Source organism: Bos indicus, chromosome 5 (genome assembly GCF_029378745.1).
Source record: "Bos indicus isolate NIAB-ARS_2022 breed Sahiwal x Tharparkar chromosome 5, NIAB-ARS_B.indTharparkar_mat_pri_1.0, whole genome shotgun sequence".
NCBI classification, from domain to species: Eukaryota; Metazoa; Chordata; class Mammalia; order Artiodactyla; family Bovidae; genus Bos; species Bos indicus.
Window position 1 is genome coordinate 100,186,171 of NC_091764.1, and position 24,085 is coordinate 100,210,255.

At 38.8% G+C, this 24,085-nt stretch overlaps 1 protein-coding gene and 1 pseudogene across 4 annotated transcripts in view; one reads left to right on the forward strand and one right to left on the reverse strand.

The window, feature by feature from the left end:
• Window positions 1-557: 557 nt before the first annotated feature.
• Window positions 558-24,085, reverse strand: part of LOC139183043 (casein kinase II subunit alpha' pseudogene) — a 30,996-nt pseudogene continuing 7,468 nt past the window's right edge.
• The window catches only part of LOC109559684 (C-type lectin domain family 2 member H-like), a 50,911-nt gene continuing 31,578 nt past the window's right edge, over window positions 4,753-24,085 (forward strand). Inside the window, exons 1-3 of one of the 4 annotated variants that reach the window (XR_011566754.1) lie at window positions 4,753-5,188; window positions 5,401-5,430; window positions 11,552-19,002. The gene's annotated coding sequence lies outside the window, so the exon portion shown is untranslated. The remainder of the gene's footprint in view (window positions 5,189-5,400; window positions 5,431-11,551; window positions 19,003-24,085) is intronic. The other 3 variants (XR_011566753.1, XM_019961588.2, XM_019961590.2) reach the window with 3 other exon arrangements.

Sequence of the window (24,085 nt, forward strand, 5' to 3'; positions counted from 1 at the left end):
ATGACATTTTAAATTTTCTAATGTTAAAAGACTTCTTTGTGTTCCTAGATAAAATTCAGTTTGGTCATGACATGATATCCTATTTATTTTAGATATATTCATTTTTATATTTATTTTTTAACATTCTTGAGTGTGATTACCCTAAAATTTTCCTTAGGAAGGCAGGGATTATAGTTTGAATAATTCAGTGATGACATGGTTGAAAAATGTGCTGCTTTACAATTATGCTATAAAAATGTGAATGATAAATTTCATATGTCTTGAAAATTCATTCCTGCTCACATTTTCTGCATATTTTTTTTAAAGATAGCTACCAGAAGCCAGCACAGGATTTCCCACCCATGACAAGGTCATGCGGGAGAACCCTGATGGGCAAGGCCAGTCAGGGCTAGAGGAACCCACCCCCCACCCAAACCCCACTGGATCTGCCTGAGCCTCTACCCCAAAACCAGAATCTGTCTGTTTTACTGTTTTATGACTTTCACCAACTCCTCTGACATTAACGAGGGGATATCCCCGACCACCTTTCTCTGAAGGAAATCAACTTAAAGTTCTAGTTAATAAGCCTCCTGGGCATAATAGGAGTATTTAAATCCAAACCCCTCAGAGGGCTCTCTTACTCGCTTGACAGGTTTACCCGGACTCCTACAGCTACGCATAGGATTGTTTACAGTCTCCCAACCACGAGAGGCACGGGAAGCTTAAGATATTCAAATAGTATAGAGCCTCTCTCAGAGTTAAAAATTGTTAGAATAGAACTAGTAGAAGATTTCATTGTTGAGCCAATGCTTGCTGCCAAGTTTCCACATCCCTTGTATTGTATCCTTGGAAGTGTATTAATTAATACAGTTGGTATATAGAAAAAATAAGCAGTGGCCTTGGTGTTAACAACTTTAGACACTTAAGGTAATAAATTCTTTCCTTTGTTGTAAGCCCACTGCATCTTTGCCCTATAGGAATGCAACTTTATCTAACACCTTTGCAGGATGGCACCAAACTTTAAAATAATTACTCTTAGAGAAAATAAGTCTTATGGTTGACAAACCTTTATCAGAGTCATAAAATGTTAACAGACCTTCTGGCCAGAAGATGATGTAAATCACCTAAACCATTTGTATATGAAAAGTTTGCAGAAAAGAAAACCTGGTCTTGATAAAGATCAAAGACTGCTGACTTTGCATGATTTCACACCCCCTATTATCCTCTATGCACAACTTAAGGTATATAAGCTCCCTTTGAAAATAAAGCTACGGGCCTTGCTCAAAGCTTGGTCTCCCGTGTCGTTCTTTCTTGCTTCCTTTTCTCTCCTTTTCTTCTCTGTTCTTCCTTCGGGGTGACTGACTTGGAGCGTGGGGGCTCTCTGAGACCACTTACTTGCCTGGGCATCTAAGACCCACTCGAGAAGGTGCCTAAGGTGGGGCACCTTCCGCTATTCGAGAGGGCACCTGTGGCCTCCGTGGTCAGAGCAAACTTGATGTCACAGGTTTTATTGGCTTTCCGCGTAAACCAGATAGTTCACCTCTGTCTTTTCCCTTTTATTTATCTTTTAATTGCCAACGCCGTCCTCCTGAGGGAATCCCTGGATCCAACGGGGGCTGGACCCCGGTAGATATGCACTTGTGATCTTCAATGAAGAGCAGTAGCAGCCTTTGAGGGAGCTGCTAGAAAACAGTATTCATGGACATCATGACATAATGATGTCACCAAAGTTGAATGCTGGTACTAGAGAGCTGCAGCCTCTAGAAGATTTATATTGTTTCAATGAAAAAAAAAAAAAACTCATTTTCTCCTGATAGAGAAATAAAATTAGAAAAGACAGTTTTGACAATAACAAATCTGATATTATCCCTGGCTCTCAACAGGAAAGGGGCTTCCCAGGTGGCTCAGTGGAAAAAGAATCCACCTGCCAATCCAAGAGTTGCAAGAGACATGGGTTTGGGCTGGGAAGATCCTCTGGAGAAGTAAATGGCAACCCACTCCCATATTCATGACTGGAGAATTCCATGGACAGAGGAACTTGGTGTGCTCCAGTCCACAGGGTTGCAAAGAGTTGGACACAACTGAGCCACTGAGCACACATGCCCTGAACAAGAAGAAATAACATCTGAACACCATAAACAATCTGAATGCACCCTCACTGGATAAGCCAATGTATAACAAATTCCCTTTTGCCACTATTCAGAAGATTTTTTGCTAAATAATAATGCTCTTCATGAGCTTATGAGTTCTGTGATGCACTTTAAGCAAAGTGTTGTTTGAAGAAAGACCCTATCATATATGTTTGCCCTAGATCTCAGACCCAGGTGGAAGCCTTTATAAGATGAAATATCCAGTAATCAATGATTACACAGGGTCTTTGCAGTTGGGGGTAACTTAATTTATGTAATATCTATGAATTTTAATATGAAAAACTACACAATCTATCCCATGGGATAGAATTATTTTTGTAAACTACCAAAAAGTGAAAGCGAGTCCTTTAGTTGTGTCTGACTCTTTGTGACCCCATGGACTATAGCCTACCAGGCTCCTCGGTCCATGGGATTTTCAAGGCAAGAATACTGGAGTGGGTTGCCATTTCCTTCTCCAGGGGATCTTTCCGACCCAGGGATCGAACCCAGGTATCCCACATTGTAGGCAGACGCTTTACCGTCTGAGTTATGTATATTGTGTGTAGACTCAAGAAATTTCCTCTTCCTGTATCTTATGAGTACCCTCGCCTAGAAAATCCCATGGGCGGAGGAGCCTGGTAGGCGGCAGTCAATGGGTTCGCTAAGAGTCGGGCACGACTGAGCGACTTCACTTTCACTTTTCACTTTCATGCATTGGAGAAGGAAATGGCAAACCAATCCAGTGTTCTTGCCTGGAGAATCCCAGGGATGGGAGAGCCTGGTGGGCTGCCATCTATGGGGCTGCAGAGTCGGACACGACTGAAGCAACTTAACAGCAGCAGCAGCATATCTTATGAGGTTCAACTATCAGCCTAAAATGTTGTGTTGACATTCTAATGCTCAGGACCTCAGACTGTGACCTTATTTGGAAATTAGGGCTGGGCTGAATGTAATAGTGAAGACATCATTACTTTAGGCCTCAAGCTCTTTAGCACCAGTGGTGTCATAAGAAGAGGAAATTTGGAGTCAGACAAAACTCTTAACAAAGTGAAGACAACATGAAGACAAAGGGAAAAGACAGCTCTGGGACTGAAGTGATATACCTATAAGTCAAAGAGCGCTAGGCATGGCCAGCCATTTCCAGAAACAGGAAGAGGCAAGAAAGGACTGTCTCCTAGAGCAGTCTGAGAAAGCATGACCCAGAGGACATATTGATGTTGGGCCTTCCAGGCTCTAGTACTGAGACAATCAGTTCCTGGTGTTTTAAATCATGCAGTGCATGGCACTTTGTTATGGCAGCAGTAGCATTAACACATTGTATTTCTGAAGTGTAAAAACCCCTGCATCCTTGTTTTTAAAATAAAAGACTGCCTCAAGAATCCATGATTAATTCATTTTTTGTCAGTTGTTTCATGAGGGCTGTCTTTCCACCTTGCTTATATTTTTCTTTGTTGTGCCAAAGCTTTTAAGTTTAATTAGGTCCCATTTGTTTATTTTTTGTTTTTATTTCCATTACTCTGGGAGGTGGGTCATAGAGGATCTTGCTGTGATTTATGTTGAAGAATGTTCTATCCATGTTTTCCTCTAAGAGTTTTATAGTTTTTTGTCTTACATTTAGGTCTTTCATCCATTTTGGTTTTATTTCTGTGTGTGGTGTTAGGAAGTGTTCTAGTTTCACTCTTTTACATGGAGTTGACCAGTTTTCCCAGCACCCCTTGTTGAAGAGAGAAATGTGAAGATGTAGAAACAAAGACTAGCTATTGGGCTGGGGAACTGGTAACAATTTAGATTATAATTCAACCACAGAGCAGAATCACTGAACTCCTATTTCTCTGAAATACATGAAGGCATGACACACGCTGCCAAGTTATTTTCACAAGGCAGACCAGCTCCAAATGAAAACTGCTGATCATGAGAACATAGACTCTAGACTGGTTGAACCCGGAAAATTAATGATGCTTGAAACATCACCTTGATGCCAACCAATCCAAAAATGTCCATGAGTTGGTGACACATTGCTCCTTGAACACTATAAAACTCCTCACTATCCCACTCCCAGGTGGGTCACACAGTCTTGAGTGCATTAGCCCTCTGTGGTCCCCTTTGCCTGGCAGCACAATAAAAGTTACTATTTTCTACTTCAGGCAAAACCTGTCTCTATGTTTCTATTCGGCAACAGAGAACACAGGCAGGGGTTTGGCAGCATTATCAATATCAGCTTCTTTTCATTTCTATGTTTCATCTTTTTCAGATACAAGCATAACCTAGAATGTCCACTGCTTCTTTCAGGAAATGTATTTTAAGGAAAATACATTCTCTCAGCATTTAAATGCAGTCAAATCTAATTTTGTCTATCACTCGACAAAAGTGAATAAAAGCAGCCCTCACCACGTCACTCCTATCTTTATTGCTGTATCCAGTGACCTTGCTTCAGTAAATAACTCCCATGTCCTCTTGAGCACCATTTCCTTTTCTTCCTTACTAAAGAATAGTAGATTTACAAAATTAACTTCGAATGTACAATATAGCAGTTCAAAATTTTTATACTGTATATATATAATTATAGATGGGAAGATCAAATATGTGTTTGCCAGGAAGGAGTAGGGGGAGCAGAGGGAAAGAAATAGGCGAGGAAGAGTGAGAACCAAAACCTCCAGTTACAAGATAAATGAGTTATAAGTATCAAACGTGCAGTGCAGGGAATATAGTCAATAACTGGGTAATATATTTGCAAGCTGACGTGTCGTAACTGGACTTATCATGGTGATTAGTTTGAAATCCATTGTCTTGCAATTAAAGTACTATTCATGAAATAGCTCATTGTCTTTTTAAACATTCATACAAAGCCCAATCTTCTGTGTGTGTTTGTGGCAAGTGGCCTTCTGACTAAAAATGTGTGGTTCACTGTGTGAATCTTTCACTATCCAAATTAGTTTAGCTTGACATTTTCAGTTACTCAGGAAGTTCCGGCCACAAACGGTTGACTGTAGTCTTAGTTCTCTAATAAACGCTGGAGGTAAAATGCCTGATATAAATATGGTAGAGAAAGATGTTTTCCAACTGTGCGGATTGCAAACGAGGTAAGAATTTGGGCTGTAAGGAATGAGGGTGAGGATTGAGGTGATAAAATAATGCTACTGATAAGACTCTAGTGTCTACACAGGGAAAGTGGTTCACAGTTACAGAGTTTTCAAGGATGAGAGACCTTGAAAGAGTGCTATAATTTATAAATTGTAAATGTGTTTATAATTTGTTTAAGAATAAGCAGATATGGAAATTCTTGTTCTCACAGGTAATGAAAGGAAACTATTAAGAGAAAGAGGTAAGAGAATGGAAACAGGTAAAATTTATGACTGACAATGGAATGATTAATTTCACTGGGAAAAATACATACTGTAAAGTGTTAGATGCAGCATATTATTATTGTGAAATAAAGTATAAAACTTATCATGGAAGCTCACAGGAGAGAAAACATTAAAAGGCAAGTAAAAGATATTTACTAATTTAAAAAAGTGAACAATTCCAGATAAAAATTTAGGAGAACATTCAAATAAAATATCTTACATTAGATGCCATATAGAAAGAAAAATGTGTGTGTGTGTGTGTATATATATATATATATATATATATATATATATATGTATATACATATACACACATATGTATGAGATTGAAATTAATAATCATGTATTAAGATTTTGTTTGATGACTTACTAAGTGAAAAAAGTGACCTTTACCTGTTGGAAAAAATTGGGGTGTCATAACTTAGGATGGAAAATTTTCCTTATCCTTGATAAAAGTAGCAATCAATTTAGATAGAAGGCAATTCAGAAGAGTAAAAAGATGATTTCTAATTCTTGTTAAATGACTTCATTTATTTCTTCATTCCTTTGGTATTTTGAGTATCTTTATAATAGCTGCTTAAAATATTTGCTAGATAATTCCAACATCTGTGTCACATCAGCACAGCTTCTGTTGATTGTCTTTCCCCATGCAAGTCCAAATTCTCATGGCTATTCGTATGCTGAATAGTTTTGGATGTCTTCTGGACATTTTTAATAAATATTTTGTTAGGAGATTCTTGTTTAAATATCTGGCGCAAATCGAAATTTTTGGTTTGAGCAGACAATCACTTTGGCTAGGTTCAGGCCTTCTGTGGACTCTGGTTCCAGTTCAGTTTTCAGAGCCCTTGTAGTGTTATTTGGATATTTGTTGCAAGTGAATCAACCAACGGCCAATCTGGAATGTGGGCAATGTTCTGCTATGAAGAGTTTAGGTCTCAGTGTCTTTGGTACGTTAGAGCCACGTGTAGGCATGCACAGCTCATGTGTCTGAGGACAGGGGAAATACAGGAATTTGCTACCCTCTAATCACATGGTGGTGGTTTTTTCTGGTGACCAGACACTCCCTTGAAACTATACAGAACCTTCACAATGAGTGATCACTAGCATAACAAAGTTACTTCTATGACTCAAGAAATGGACAAAATTATAATGATTTTTGAAGCTCCTTGCCAGGAATCAGAGGTAAAGATCAAATATATCTATTACAACACAGTTTTCAGTCACCAGGTGGTGCTAGTGGTAAAGAATCCCCCTGCCAATGCAGGAGATGCAAGAGATGCAGGTTCGATCCCTGGGTGGGGAAGATCCCCTGAGGTAGGCAATGGCACCCTGCCCCAGTATTCTTGCCTGAAAAATTCCATGGGTAGAGGAGCCTGGTAGGCTATAGCCCACGGCACTGCAGAGGGTCACATATGGTTAAGCACAGAAAACAAAAGCAAAAAGTTAAGCACAGTTTGAAAAGTATCAGAACTTAGATATGGCAGAAGTATTAGAATTATCACACTGGAAACTTTTTAAAAACTCTGACTGACATGCTAATGACTCCAATGCAAAATATAGACACCATGAAGAATAAATAGGTAGTGTAAGGAGAACATAGAAATTATAAGAAAGGAAAAAAAGAAATGTCAGAGAATCAAAACACTTACCAAAATAGAGTGTCTGATGATCTCATTAATACATGGCTGAGGAGAGAATCTCTGAGTTTAGGACATAGCAACAGAAACATCCAAAACTGAAAAGTTAAAACAAAACAACTGAAAAAAAAAAGAAAAGAAAACCCAAAACAATATCCAAGAACTGTGGGATAACTACTAAAAGTGTAACATGTAATGGGCACACCAAAAGGAGAAGAAAGAAGTAGAAGCAATATTTTAAGGAACGGTGACTGAGAATTTACCCCAAATTAATATCAGACACTAAAGCACAGATCTAGGAAGCTTGGAGAAAACCAAGCAGCATAAAACTGCGCGCACACACAACATCAAATACATCTGGGTATATCATAGTCAAATTGCAGAAAGCCAAACAAAAATTGAGAAAAAATTTGGAAAGAAGCAAGAAGAAAAAAAATTACCTTGCCACCTTTTGTTTCCAAAGAAGCCAGGTAAACAAGCAGAGTGGAGTGAAATGTTCAAATTGTTGAGACAAAAAGAAATTATCAACGTAGAATTATATATTCTCTGAAATCCCATTCACAGTGAAGGGGAAATAAAGATTTTTTCCTGGAAAAAAACCTTCAGGGAATTTGTAGCCAGGAGACCTTCCTTGTAAGAATGTTAAAATAAGGAAAGAATAGAAAGAGGGAAGGAAAGTAATATAGGTCAAAAACTAGGACCTACTTTGAGGAATAAATGAGAAAATTTTAAATGTATCTTTCCTATTCTTAGTTGATCACACTGGTAACAGCTTGTTCAAAATAATGACTGTATTAATTTCTTGTAGTTTATGCATAAGTGGAATGAATGACAGTAACAATGTAAGGGACAAGAGTATAATTAGGATTATTTTGTTGTTATAAGATATTGCACTATTCTTTTGAGGTTTACAGTATTAATTGAAAGCATATTTGAGCTAGTTGTAATTTTGTATTACAAGCTTCAGGGCAATCACTAAAAATATTTTTTTAAAAAGAAAGAAGTGCAATGGATACAAGATAGGAGAGAAAATGCAATAATCTAAGCTACCCAACTAAAACTACATAAGGCTGAAAAAATAGAAGACAAAATGGAAACAAAGAACAATAGCAACAAATAGAAAACATTAACATACATGGCAGATATTAATTCATCTGTTTAAATAATCATCTTCATGTCAATGGTTTAAATATACCAGCTAAAAGAAATTGACAGAGTGAAACAAAAACAAGATCCAATTTTGTATTTTCTATAAAAAATCCACTTTAAAGATGAAGATACATGTAGTCAAAAAAAGAAAAAGGAAACGAATGGAGAAAGATATTCCTTGTGAACACTAATCAAAAGAAAGCTGGAGTAGCTACACTATATTAATTTCATGCAGAGCAACTTCTAAACAAGCAAACTTACCGGGGAAAAAGAAGAACATTACATAGTCATAAAACAATTACTTCTCCAAGAAGACATACCAATTCTTTTGTATGTGAACCTAACAACAGTGTCAAGATGTAAGGTAGAACCTGATAGAACTGCTAGGAGGGACAGGTGAATTCACTATTATGGCTGAAGACTTCTGTAACCCTCTGTCAGAAATGGGCAGAGCCATCTGGCAGAAAATCACAACACAGTTGTACTAACAGCACCGTCAATCAACTGTACACAAAATAATTGACATTTATAAGCTACTTTATTTAATGACAGCAGAATATACATTTGTCTCGAGGTTATGTTAAATATTTGCCATGTTAGACCACATTCTGAAAAATTATAGCTTAAAAAATTAAAAGAATAGAAATCATATAATGTATGCACTCAGGCCATAGTGGAATTAAACTAGAATCAGATGGCTACATAGAAATATAACTAGAAAATTCTAAATACAGGAGATTTAACAACACATTTCTAAACAATACATGAGTCAAAGAGGACATTTCAAGAAAAATTTAAAAATATTTTAACTAAATGAAAATATAACTTCAGAATTTGTGACATAGAGTAAAATAAGTGTTTAGTGGAAAGTTTACTACATTGAATGCACATATTCAAAAAGAATAAATACCTAAAAACAAATATCTAAGCTTTAACCATAGTAAACTAGAAAAAGAAAGGAAAATGCAAAGTGAAAAGAAATGAAATTAAACAGCAGAAATCAATAGAGATGATCAATGGAATCGAAAGCTGGCTCTTTGAAAAAGATCAATAAAATCGATAAGCCTTTACAAAACAGAGCTGGTTCTTCAGAAGATATAAATAAATTTGATAAACCTCAAGTGAACTGAGGAAAACAGAGAGAAGATACAAATCAATAATATTAGAAATTTTAAAAGGGAAAATACTACAGAATCCTTGGATATCAAAAAGATAGTGAAAGAAAATTCTGAAAATTCTTAATTCTACAAAGTCATTGTACAGTCTTGTTTCACTTGGATCTTAACAGTCTGTGGGATTGCAGAATTGTCAGGACTGAGCGACTAACACACACAATACTACAGAGTCTTTGGACGTCAAAAAGATGGTGAAAGAAAACTATGAAAAATATTAATCCAACAGACTCATTGTACAGTCTTTCTTCACTTCGATATTAACGTCTATACATTTTACAAGCACACATACTGAAGAAGGCTAATGTTTCTAATTACTATAAAATGTATTGAGCTACATATGGTTCATTATTTTAAAGCAAGTTAGCTGGAGTTCCTTTTGTTCAACATCTGGAAGAAAACTATTGTTTTTATTCTAGATCAGCACTTTTGAATCAACTTTCTACAGTGGTGGAAATATTCCACATCAGTGCAACCACAATTGTAGCCACTAGCCACATGGAGCTGTGAGCACTTGAAATGTGGCTAGATTTAAAATTTTTATTTAATTATGATTGATTTAAATTTTAATACTCAAATGTGATTAATGACCATCCTATTGCACAGCAGTTCTAAAGGCTTCCCTTGTGGCTCAGCTGGTAAAGAATCCGCCTGCAATGCAGGAGACCTGGATTCAATCCCTGGGTTGGGAAGAGCCCTGGAGAAGGGAAAGCCAGCCCACTACAGTATTCTGGCCTAGAGAACTGCAGGGACTATATAGTCCAGGGGGACACGAAGAGTCAAACACGATAGAGTGACTTTCACATCACTTCATTTCTAAAGGTGTGGTTTGGATTTAGACCTTAAAGCACTTAGAGAAGAATTTTTTCACCACTGTTTTTTACCACCAATGTCAGGAGTGGAGTAGCAAAAATCAACGCATATTTGAACACAAATTCTTGTTTATGTTTTGTGAAAAAGTGTACAGTTATAGATGGTAGACAATGAACAGATATTTATTTGTTGTGTTTACACAAATGAGTCGGAGAAGGCAATGGCACCCCACTCCATACTCTTGCCTGGAAAATCCCATGGATGCAGGAGCCTGGTAGGCTGCAGTCCATGGGGTCGCTAAGAGTCGGACACGACTGAGCGACTTCACTTTCACTTTTCACTTTCATGCATTGGAAAAGGAAATGGCAACCCACCCCAGTGTTCTTGCCTGGAGAATCCCAGGGACGGGGGAGCCTGGTGGGCTGCCGTCTATGGGGTCGCATGGAGTCGGACACGACTGAAGCGACTTAGCAGCAGCAGCAGCAGTAGCAGTAGAAGTACACAAATGAGTACCTGAACAAGGTATTACTCAAGGATTGATTTCACAAGATCTGATGCTTGTGGTCATGCAGAAGATATTATGTTGGAAAAGCCGTAAACATGCAGTGCAAGATCAAAGCCTCGACAACAATTCTAATTGCGGAAGAACTACGGTAGAAGCGTAATTCATGGTTACAAAGATGGGCTTTGAGAATGAACAAGACAGTGTGAGTATCGGTTGGCCACTGGTAGCTGTGTGATACTGCCAAGTTACATAGACTCTGTGAGATTCATTCATTTTACTACTAAAGTAAAATGAATAATAATAATAGTTTAATAACTTTTAGGATACAATGACTTGGACAATATATATGCTATATATGTTAAATTTCATATAATTAACTGCTTGTTGTGTGTCTTAAGCATAGAATATACAGATTCAAGAGATGTAAATATTTAAAAAAGAGCATCTTTGGTATGCAGGAAAAATTACTTTGCTAGTAAACAAGTAAATAGATCTCCACTATCTCCCAAGGCATAAGAATGGAAATATGTTAACTACTGATTTACAAGTGCCTATGAATATAAGTTTATACCACTGGGAGGCAGTATAACATTAGATTAAACAGGACTTTAGCACAGAAACAGTTTTCTTGCCTGGAGAATCCCATGGTGGGCTACAGTCCACGGGGTGGCAAAGAGTTGGACGTGACTGAGCGACTTTACTTTCACTTTCTTTCACTTTTTAGGACAGAAACAAATTTGTGTACCAATCTCAGCTATTTTACTCAGTGATTCTGTGAATTCAACCAGATAGGTAATTTGTTTGTTTTTTTTTTTCTTTCCAGATATGGTAACCTTGTTAAAGCTCAACACTCAGAAAACTAAGATCATGGCATGCGGTCCCATCACTTCATGCCAAATAGACAGGGAAACAGTGGCTGACTTCATTTTGGAGGGCTCCAAAATCACTGCAGATGGTGATTGCAGCCATGAAATTAAAAGACACTTACTCCTTGGAAGGAAAGTTATGACCAACCTAGACAGCATATTCAAAAGCAGAGACATTACTTTGTCAACAAAGGCCCGTCTAGTCAAGGCTATGATTTTTCCAGTAGTCAGGTATGGATGTGAGAGTTGGACTATAAAGAAAGCTGAGTGCAGAAGAATTGATGCTTTTGAACTGTGGTGTTGGAGAAGACTCTTGATAATCCCTTGGACTGCAAGGAGATCCACCCAGTCCATCCTAAAGGAGATCAGTTCTGGGTGTTCATTGGAAGGACTGATGCTGAAGCTGAAACTCCAATATTTTGGCCACCTGATGCAAAGAGCTGACTCATTTGAAAAGACTGTGATGCTGGGAAAGATTGAAGGCAGGAGGAGAAGGGGATGACAGAGGATGAGATGGTTGGATGGCATCACCGACTCAATGGATATGGGTTTGGGTGGACTCCAGGAGTTGGTGATGGACAGGGAGGCCTGGCATGCTGCAATTCATGGGGTCTCAAAGAGTTGGACACGACTGAGCACCTGAACTGAACTGAACCTTTTTAAGTCAAATATAAAGTGGAAATAATGATGTCTGTCTTGACTGCATCACAGTAGAGCTTGTGGTAAGGCATCTTCAATTTTATTAATAACATATTATACATACATATTCATCCTGCCCATCGTTTTGTATGATGTACTCTGCATGTAAGTTAAATAAGCTGGTGTCAACATACAGCCTTGACATATTCCTTTTCCAGTTTTGAACCAGTCCATTATTCCATGTCCAGTTCTAACTGTTGCTTTTTGACCAGTTTCTCAGGAGGCAGGTAAGGTGGTCTGGTACTTCCATCTCTTTAAGAATTTTCCACAGTTTGTTGTGATTCACACAGTCAAAGGCTTTAGCATAGTCAATGAAGCAGAAGTAGACGTTTTCCTGGAACTCCCTTGCTTTCTCCACGATGTAACAGATACTGGAAATTTGATGTCTTCCTCTGCCTCTTCAAAACCTAGTTTGAACATCTGGCAGTTTTCCGTTCATGTTCTGCTGAAGCTTAGCTTGAAAAATTTTGAGCATTACCTGGCTAGCATGTGAAATGAGCTCTATTGTACAGTAGTTTGAACATTCTAAAAGAAGGGCACTGCCCTTCTTTGGGAGTGGAATGAAAACTGACCTTTTCCAGTCCTGTCTGTGGCCACTGCTGAGTTTTCTGCTGACATAGTGAGTGAAGCAGTTTAAGAGCATCATCTTTTAGGATTTGAAAGAACTCAACTGGACTTCCGTCACCTTCACTACCTTTGTTTCGGGCTTCCTAAGGCCCACTTCACTTCACACTCAAGAATGCCTGGCTTTAGGTGACTGACCACATCGTTGTGGTTATCCAGGTCATTAAGACTTTTTTGTACAGTTCTTCTGTGTATTCTTGCCACCTCTTCTTAATCTCTTCTGTTTCTGTTAGGTCCTTGCTATTTCTGTCCTTTACCATGCCCATTCTTGCATACAATGTTCCCTTGATAGCTCCAATCTTCTTGAAGAGATCTTTAGTCTTTCCCATTCTACTGCTTTCCTCTATTTCAGTATAAGTATGCATTTTATTAATATAGAAACCTTTTTAATAATATTTCAAAATATTTTATATATCAAGAAATTTTGGACCAAGCAAATCTCCTTCAAAGAATTTATCATAAGGAAATAAATGGATTCCTATATGATACTTATTTCAAAAATATTTAAAAGAGTAAAATAATTATAAACAACTTTAATGTCTATATATAAGAGCTAGGTTAAATTATGGTACATTTATACTATACACTTAGCAAAGGAAACAGCAACCCAGTCCAGTATTCTTACCTGAAAAATCCCATGGACAGAGGAGCCTGGGGGGTTATTAAACAATACTACAGAAAACAATACAGACATTAAAAACAATAATGTAGTGCTACAAATATTGCTATAAAGATCTACAATGTTATTTTTTTTTAATTTTATATTGCAGTATAGCCAACTGACCATGTTTTGATAGTTTCAGATGCACAGCAAAGGGACTCAGCCATACACATACATGTATCCATTTCCTTCCAAACTCCCCTCCCTTCCAGGCTACCATATAACATTGAGCAACGTTTACTGTAGTATACAGCAGGTCCTTGTCAGTTATCCATTTTAAAAATAGCAGTGTGTACATATCTATCCCAAACTCCCTAACTATCCTTCCCCACATCCTTCCCCATGGCAACCATATATTTATTCTCTAGGTCTGTGGGTCTGTTTTGTAAATAAGTACATTCATATCATTTCTATTTAGATTCTGTATATAAGGGATGCCAAACAGTATTTCTCCTTCTCTGTCTGACTTACTTCACTCAGTATCACAATCTCTAGGTCCATCCATTTTGCTGCAAATGGTGTCTTGTTCTTCTTAACAGTAAGTAATATCCCACTGTGTATATGTACTGCATCCTCCTTATCCATTCCTCTGTCAATGTACACTTATGTTGCTTCCTTATCTTGGCTATTGTTAACAGTGCTGCAGTGAACATTGGGATGCATGCATCTTTTAAGACCATGTGTTTCTCAGGATACATGCCCAGGACTGGAATTGCAGAATCATATGGTAGTTCTGTTTTTTGTTTTTTAAGGCCTCTCCATACTGTTCTCCATAGTGGCTATACCAATTTACATTTTCACCGACAGTGTAGGTGGATTCCCTTCTCTCCAAACACTCTCTAGCATTTATTGTTTGGAGTTTTTGATGATAGCTATTTTCACTGGTATGAGGTGATATCTCATTGTAGTTTGTTTTACATTTCTCTAGTAATTAGAGATGTTGAACATCTTTTCATGTGTCTCTTGGCTATCTGTGTGTCTTCTTTGGAGAAATATCTATTTAGGCCTTCTGCTGATTTTTCTATTAGGTTATTTTGATGATATTAAGCTGTTTGCAATTTTTGGAGACTTAATTCCTTGTCATTCATATCACTGGGAATATTTTCTCCCAATCTGTGAGTTCTCCTAGTCTTTCTAAATTTTGTCTATGGTTTTCTTTGCTGTCCAAAAGCTTTGGAGTTTAATGAGGTATTATTTGTTTATTTTGGTTTTAGCTTCCATTAATCTGCAAGATGGTTTGAAAGAGATATTGCTGCAATTTATGTCAGAGAATGCTCAGCCTATGTTTTCCTGTAGGAGTTTTATTGCTTCCCATTTCACAATTAGGTCTTTAACCCATTTTGAGGTTATTTTTGTGTATGGTGTTAGAGCATAATCTACTTTTTATGTAGATTTTTAAAAAAAAACATGTTTTTTTAACATGTTGCTGCCCAATGTTTTCAACAATTGAAGATACTGTCTTTCCACCACTGTGTAGGCTTGCCTCTTTTGTCATAGATTAACTGACCATAGGTGAGTGGGTTTATTTATGGGCTTTCTATCCTCTTCCATTAATTTGTAGGTCTATTTTCGTGCCAGTATCACACTGTTTTGAAGACTATAGCTTTGCCCTATTGTCTGTAGTTAAGGAGACTGATTCTTCCAGCTCTGTTTTTCTTTCTCAAGATTGGCTATTCAGGGTCTTTTGTGTTTCCAAGCAAATTGTAAAACCTTTTGTTCTAATTCTGTGAAGAATGCCCTTGGCAATTTCATAATAATTACATGAAATCTGTCGTTTGTTTAGGGTAGTATTGTCATTTTCACAATATTGATTCTTCCAATTTAAGGACATGTTATATCTCTTCATCTCTTTGTGTCATCTTTGATTACTTTCATTAGTATCTATTAGTTTTCTGAGGACAGGCCTTTTGCCTCTTAGGTAGATTTATTCCTAGGTATTTTATTCTTTTTGCTGCAATGGTAAATGGAATTATTTCTTGGATTTTTCTTTCATAATCTTATGTTGTTAGTGTAAATGAATGCAAGAGATGTCTGTGTATTAATTATATATCCTGAAACATTACTAAATTCATTGATTACCACTAGTGGTTTTCTGGTGGCATCTTTAGGATTTTCTATGTATACAATCATGTCATCTGCAAACACTGACTGCTGTCTTTCTCGTCCAGTTTGGATACCTTGTCTTGTTCCTGATCTTACAGGAAAGGCTTTCAGTTTTTCACTATTGAGAATGACGTTTGCTGTGGGTTTGTTGTATATGACCTTTATTATATTGAGGTAGGTTTCCTCTGCCCATCTTCTGGAGCGTTTCTTTAATCATAAATGGGTATAAAATTTTGTCAAAAGCTTTCCTGCATCTTTGGAGATGATCATAAGGTTTTTATCCTTCAATTTGTTAATATGATGTATCACATTAATTGATTTGCATATATTGAAGAATCCTTGCCTCCCTGAGCTAAATCCTACTTGATCATGGTGTATGACCCTTTTAGTGCATTGCTGGATTCAGTTTGCTAGTATTTCATGGAGGATTTTAGCATCTATGTTCATCAGTGTTATTGGCCTATAATTTTCTTTTTTGAAATACCTTTGTCTGGTTTTGGCATCACGATGATGGTGGTTTCTTACAATGAGCTTGATGGTGTTCCTCCCTCTGCAATTTTCTGGAAGAGTTTGAGAAGGATGGATGTTAGCTCTTTGCTACATTACTATTATCTGAAGTCTATAGTCTAGGGTTCACTCTTTGTGTTGTGTATGCTACAGATCTTGAAAAATGCATAATGACTTGAATCCATCATTGCAATACCATATAGCATAGTTTCAGTGCCTTAATAGTCCCCTGGGCTCCACCTTTTCATTCCTTTCAACCTCTCCACCTTGGCCCTTCAGACAGATCTCTTCACTGTCTCCATAGTTTTGCCTTTTCCTGAATTTGGAAAGATTACTTGTTGAAATTTACAGTATGTAGCCTTTTCAGATTGACTTCTATCACCTAGTAGCCTGCATTAAAGGTTCTTTCATGTTTTTCCTGAATTAAGTGCTTCTTTGTTAAGTCCCAGGATATTATGCCATTGTTTGGAGAGTCTAAAGTGTGTTTAGTCATTTATATATCGACAGGCATCTTGGCTGTTTCCAAGTTTTGGCGATCATGAATACAACTGCTAGAAACATACCTGTGCATATTTTGCAAAAACATTCGTTTTCAAATTATTTGTGTAATTTTTGGATCATATGATGAGCATATGATCAAAAAGTGAGATTTTTGGATATGATGAGTATAACAATGTCTTAAGAAACTGCCAAACTGTCTTCTAAAGAGTCATCTGCTTTTTATTATCAACACTTGGTGAAACTTCTAAATCATTTCAAGGACTAAAGTAATTCACTAGAAAAAAAAATTGTTCAAAGGCCACTTTCTGCAGTTACTGTCTTGTTTTAAGAATATGTTTGTAAAGTCTAATCCAACTGAACCAACCTCACTGTGGACAGATTCTTAGCTTTGATATCTGATCACCCCAAAAAAGGGTGATGAAAACAGGTGATGACATATTGAAGATCATTTAAAAATTAAAAAGAAATATCCATGGTTCACACATTCAAAATGGAGCCAGGTAGCCATCCATGGATGTGGTGTCAGACATATTCTTAAATCTCTGAGAACTTGAACTTTAGGGACTATATCAAACTCAAGAATACCACCAGCATTTTTTTTTTTTTTTTTTTTTGGACATGCCCTGTAGCATGCAGATGGAATGTGTGCCCCATGAAGTAGAAGCTTGGAATCTTAACCACTGGACCACCAGGAAGATCCCAACGGTTCTCAGAACAATGTCTGCAGCTGCAAGCCAGCTGCAAACATAATTTCAAAGTACCCTCTTCCCCTACATGCAACTATGTAACCATTTTGACCTCCAATCAATTCTTACTTAAAGAAGCACCTTTATTTCTTGCCAACTCCAATCCTAATTCTTGACAATTTATGTAGCATTGTAGTTTGGGTTTTTATACATTTCCCCTATTTTGTAATCCAGGGGTAGTTTCAATGATTTTGATCTGTGGCTCCTGAGAGATAACACTCCTAACAAACCACAAATCAAGGCCTTCTGAATATGGATGTGTGTCCTCAACCAGAGTTTTTGTCCTGGTCACCTCAGGACAGAAAAACCAAGAAGTCTTGGTTACCTCAGATTGAACCTCAAAGAGACAAAGCCTGTCTGCATCTCTGCTAGGCCAAGGTGATTTCCAGGCTGTGACACCTTCTGCAGACTTTTTTTTGCTCTGCCAGGAAGGCACCCAGAGTGGCAGACAGCCTGAGCAGAGGTTCATTCTCTTAGATCCACCAGTAGTCCACCAGCCCCCATCAGACATTTGGCAGTTTGAAGAGGAGCCCAAGACCAGCAACCTTCAGGCATCCTGTTTCCTCCTGTTCTGACTTCCTCTTCTGGCTTGAAGCCCTGAGAAACAAATCACAGGAAGCAGAGCTGGATTGAAACAAAGCCAGTAAAAAAAAAAAAAAAAAAAATCAATAAATAAAACAAAGCCAGTATGTGACATCCAGACTGAGGGATACCTAGTGTAATCTGGTCTACCGTCAGACTTATTTTCTGGTCCCTGTATCTGGTGCCTCCCCCATGTCTGGGCAGAAGACTGAGGCCTGGAAGTGAGAGACTACCCAGGAGAGGCCGTGGATGGTGAGGGGTGTGTGTGAGGATCCAGGAAACCGGAGGGCGTGGCAGTAGCAGCAGTGTTTGCAGTCCTGAGACCAGCCAACCCCTTTGGCAAGCGGCAGCCCACAGTGAAGAGGATCTGCCACCAGGAGCGCCAAGGAGAGGATGAAGAAACTGCCTTCCCTGCTTTCACTCGGCCATGACTGAACCCATGTACAACTCCCTGTGTTCTTGTCTTTTGAAGTAGAATGCCAGCTCAAGAGTCAGTCATCAGGAAATATGAAGATGCAGAAACAAATACTAGGTGTTGGGCTGGGGAATCGGTAGCAGTTTAGATTATAATTCTGCCATATGGCTGAATCACTGAACTCCAAGTTCCCTGAAAGATATAGACAAAGGCATGACACACATTCCTAAGGTGTTTTTACAGAAGTGGATCCTCTCCAGATGAAAACTGCTGACCATCACAACATTGATCCTAGACTGGTTGAGACCAGAAGACTGAAGATGCTTGAAACTTCATCTGGATGCCAACCAATCTGAGAATTGTCCTTGCTCTGCTCCTTGAACATTATAAAACTCCTCATGACCACATAGTCTTGAGGGCATTAGCCTGCTCTGGTCCCCTTTGCCTGGAAAAGAAATTAACGGCTATTCTTTTGTACTTCACCCAAAACGGTCTCCATGTTTCTCCTTGGCATCCGTGAACAGAGGCCAAGTTTTGGCAACATGACCTCTCCAGGGCTTTGTTTTCAATGTGAGTATCTGATCTAGTAACTAGTATCTGAACTAGTTACCTAGTAACTAACTAGGTATGTAACATAGTTGCTGCAATAAATAACCTCCTAAATTTCATTGATAGCACAGTATATATTTACTTATCTCTTATGCAGGAATGAGTACCTGGCCTGGACAGGTAATTTGGGAAAATATAACCTGATTTCTCCCCAGATAGCTGTGCCCCTAAGCTGCCCTCTGCATGGGAGTTTGCAGAATGTTAGCAGATGACTGGGAGATTCCTTGGGACAGGTCCTGTGGTCTGGGGATTAAGGGCTTTGAAAAGCTGGGAGAGGGTGGCCAGTGTTCCTAGTGAGCTGGTTAAGGATATTGCCCCCCTTTTTTTCTCAATATAGCCTGCCCCCCAGGAATGGCATCTTAATTGGAAACTAGAGATCCCTCTGGAACTGGCCTGAATCCCCCTCTTTTCCAGGAACACAAATGTCCAATGTTTTTGGGGAGATTTCTCTTTAAGCTTGGTTTGAATGTCCTCAAGGTCTCTCTGGCAAAATAAATGTGTTTTAAAAGAAGTTCCCCTCTTGGTGTCATACAGGTTAAGTGAGCGTGGTTAAGTGTTATGTGTTGTGAGTGTGGTTAAGTGTTATGTGTTGTGAGAGTGGTTCTGTTAAACTGGCCTGAGGTGATCTTCTAGAGGAGCTTCTCTGGTCCCTTTAATTTGGAATGAAGAATCTTCATTCTGTTGGGGATCTTCCATCTGTTGGGGATTTAGTTCTATAAAGGGCTTAAAGATATTGTTATACATATATATGCCTCGAGGTAGAACCAGAATCCTTCCCCAAGCCTGCTCTTTTGTTTCTTGGCTGTTCCTCCTCCCTTGTCTTGTGTCCCTTTCCTTCCCTGATTAGCACCTGTTCTAATCTGCTGTTTAGAACTCAAGGGAAAATTTGAGAAAGTAACACTGATATATATAAACTACCACGTGTAAAACAGATAGCTAGTGGGAATCTGCTATATAAAACAGGGAGACTAGCCTCTTGCTCTGTAATGACCTAGAGGGGTGTAATGTGGGGAGGAGAGGTGGGAAGCTCAAGAGGGAGTGGATATGTATATATATATATATATATATATATAGTTATGTCTGATTCCCATTCTTGTATGGCAGTAACAAACACAACATGGTAAAACAAGTATCCTCCAATTAAAAATAAATAATAAAAAGAAATACCATAGGAAAATGTAAAAAACTATTAAAAAAAAAAAAGAACACAAGGAAGATCTTAGGGCTGGAGTCTCTAACCTACAAACAAGAAATGGGGGGCAGAAAGACTTCCCTACCCAGGAGCCCCACAGGGTCCTGCTCGGTTTCATTCCTGGGTTGTTTTTTTTTTTTTTTTTTTGGGGGGGGGGGGTCACTTTCTCCACATCAGGGGTCATACTTCTCTGCTTCTGTGCAATCTTTGCACTCCAGAGATTGTGAGTTTTTACCTTTGGATGTTGGGTATTTTTGCCTTTCTCTAAATATTCTTGAATTTGTTCCAAGTGAAGTTAAATTATTTGAAAGCAGTTCTATCCTTTTGGGTCTTCCTTTTAAGATTTGGGTAAAGGAAAAATCCACAGTTCTTCCTCATTGGCTTTTCTTTCCTGTGAATCTCCATTATTATGCACACAGACCTCTTCACTTCTGACACTTCTGGACACCAAGTGCACAAGACTTTCCTACTAAACAAACGACTGTCTGTGACACTAGCCTGGCGTTCCACAATTTAGCTCACTTCTAACACTATCAACCTGGAGATAGCATCAGATCCCACAGGTTAAGAGCTCAGCCCCACAAGATTGCCCCCCCACCCCTACCTCAAGATGCCAATGCAGGGAGGAGCCAAGATGGCGGAGGAGTAGGACGGGGAGAACACTTTCTCCCCCACAAATTCATCAAAAGAGCATTTAAACGTCGAGTAAATTCCACAAAACAACTTCTGAATGCCGGCAGAGGACATCAGGCACCCAGAAAAGCAACCCAACTCTTCGAAAGGAGGTAGGAAAAAATATTAAAAACAAAAAAAAAGAGACAAAAGAGGGAGGGACGGAGTTCCGTCCCGGGAAGGGAATCTTAAAAAGAGAAACGTTTCCAAACATCAGGAAACCTTCTCACTGCCGAATCTGTGCCGAGATTTGGAAGCACAGAGGGCAACATAACAGGGAGAAAAAATAAATAAACAATTTAAAACTCGCAGATTGCGAGCCCTACGGTAACTCCCCCAGCAGAGAAGCAGCGCAGACGCCTGCATCCGCCATTAGCAAACCGGGGCTGGGCAGGGAGGCGCGGCGTGGGCTGCATCGCTGAGAGTAAGAATCTGGCCTGAATACCCTGAGCGCTATCTGAGCGAAATAATTTGGGCTAGCAAACCAGACTGTGGGATACCTACCACGCGAAAAGCCAGCCCTAACCTAAGACCGCCAGGCCCGCGCACGGAACAAAGGACTGAACAGAGATAGCCAGCTGCAGACCTTCCCCCTCCGGTGACAGGCAGCCAGAGCCGGAAGGGGGCAATCGCAGCCCCAGAGAGACATTATCTATAAAACTGTAAGCAGGCTTCTTTGCTAACTAAAACTTCTTGGGGGTCTGGACGGTCAACATCTGCCTGAGAAGGTGCGCCGGTTTTACATCCCGATAACCGAGTGGCGGGGAGGCGATAAGTCGCAGCATTGGCGCTCGTCTGGGAAGAGCAAATTGGCGCTCGGACCTGGGAAGAGCACAAAACGCAGGCCCAACTGAGTCTGCGCCTCTGAGGACTACCCGAGTGCCTGAACCTGAGCGGCTTGGACCTGGGAGGTGCATGCAGCCCAGGGCCAGCCTCGGATTGTTCCCGGCGGAACAACCTAGAGTCTGAGCAGTGTGGACAGGGAGGCTACACGCGCCGTGAGCGGGGGCAGACCCAGGGTGGCTGAGGCACTGCGAGCCCACGCCAGTGTTATTTGTTTGCAGCATCCCTCCCTCCCTCCCCACAGCGCGACTGAACAAGTAAGCCTAAAAAAAAAAAAAAAAAGTGTCCTCCACCGTGCCCTTTGAGTCAGGGCGGAAACCAGATACTGAAGAGACTAGCAAACAGAAGAAGATATAACAGAGGGAAACGCCTTGGAAGCTACAGGCAATAGATCAAAACCCTGTGATTACTACGGACTACATAGGAAGGGGCCTATAGATCTTGAGAAATATAAATCTGACCAAGGAACTAGCCAAAAATGAACTGAACCCACAACACCCACAAAAAAAAAAAAAAAAAGTCCTAGATATATTTTTATTATTTTTACGATCATTCTTTCTTTTTTTTTTAATTAAAAAAAAAAAAAAATTTTAAGTCCTCTATTGTTCCTTTAATTTTCACCTTTATATCCTATTACTTTGCAAAAAAAAAAAAAAAAGACCCTATTTTTTTCTTCTTCAGCAAACTTCATATATATGTATTTTATAATTTTTTGACCTTGTTTTTTTTTTGTTTGTTTTTGTTTTTTTCTTCTTTTCTTTAACATTATATTTTTGAAATTCTAAACTCTACTCTAGATTTTTAATTTTCGCTTTTTGGTATATGTTATCAATTTTGTACCTATAGTTTTTTTTTTTTATATAATTTCTGTGACTTTTTTTTTTTTTTTTTCTTCTTCTCTGTTTCTTTCTCTTCTTCTTTTATATAACATTGTATATCTGAAATTCCAAACTTTACTCTAGATTTTTAATTTATGCTTTTTGGTATTTGATATCGATTTTGTACCTGTATTTTCTTTATAATTTTTGTGACATTGTTCGTATTTGTTTGTTTTCTCTCTTTATTTTTCTTCTTCTTTTTTTTTTTTTTTTTTTTTTTTAACATTGTATTTTTGAAATTCCAAACTCTACTCTAGATTTTTAATTTTTGCTTTCTGGTATTAGTTATCAATTTTGTACTTGTACTTTCTTTATAATTTTCACGACCTTGTTGGTTTTTGTTTGTTCGTTTTTTCTCTCTTTCTTTTCCTTCTTCTTTTCTTTAACATCGTATTTTTGAAATTCCAAACTCTACTCTAGATTTTTAATTTTCGCTTTCTGGTATTAGTTATCAATTTTGTACCTGTACTTTCTCTATAATTTTCGCGACCTTGTTTGTTTTTGTTTGTTCGTTCTTTCTCTCTTTCTTTTCCTTCTTCTTTTCTTTAACATCGTATTTTTGAAATTCCAAACTCTACTCTAGATTTTTAATTTTTGCTTTTATGTATTTGTTACCAATTTTGTACCTATAAGGACCCAATCTTCAGGACCCATTTTTCACTAGGGAGTGAGATTACTGGCTTGACTGCTCTCTCTCCCTTTGGACCCTCCTTTTTCTCCACCAGGTCGCCTGTGTCTCCTCCCTAACCCCTCTCTACTCTACCCAACTCTGTGAATTTCTGTGTGTTCCAGACGGTGGAGAACACTTAGGGAACTGATTACTGGCTGGATCTGTCTCCCTCCTTTTCATTCCCCCCCTTTTATCCTTCTGGCCACCTCTGTTACCTTCCTCCTTCTTCTCTTCTCTGTATAACCCCGTGAACATCTCTGAGTGGTCGAGTTGTGGAGTGCACATAAGGAAGTGACTACTGGCTAGCCCACTCTCTCCACTACTGATTCACCTCATCTCATTTGGGTCACCTCTAACTCCCTCCTCCCTCTTCTCTTCTCCATGTAACCCTGTGAACCTCTCTGAGTGACCCGCACTGTAGAGAAACTTATCATCTTTAATGTAGATGTTTTATCAATGGTGCTGTATAGAAGGAGAAGTTTTGAAACTACTGTAAAAATAAGACCGATAATCAGAAGCAGGAGACTTAAGTCTAAACCCTGACTCCAGGGAACTCCTGACTCCAAGGCACATTCATTGACAGGAGCTCATCAAATGCCCCCATACAGACACTGAAACCAAGCACCACACAAGGGCCAATAAGTTCCAGGGCAAGACATACCAAGCAATTTCTCCAGCAACAAAGGAACACAGCCCCGAGCTTCAATACAGGCTGCCCAAAGTCACCCCAAAACTATAGACATCTCATAACTCATTACTGGACATTTCATTGCACTCCAGAGAGAAGAA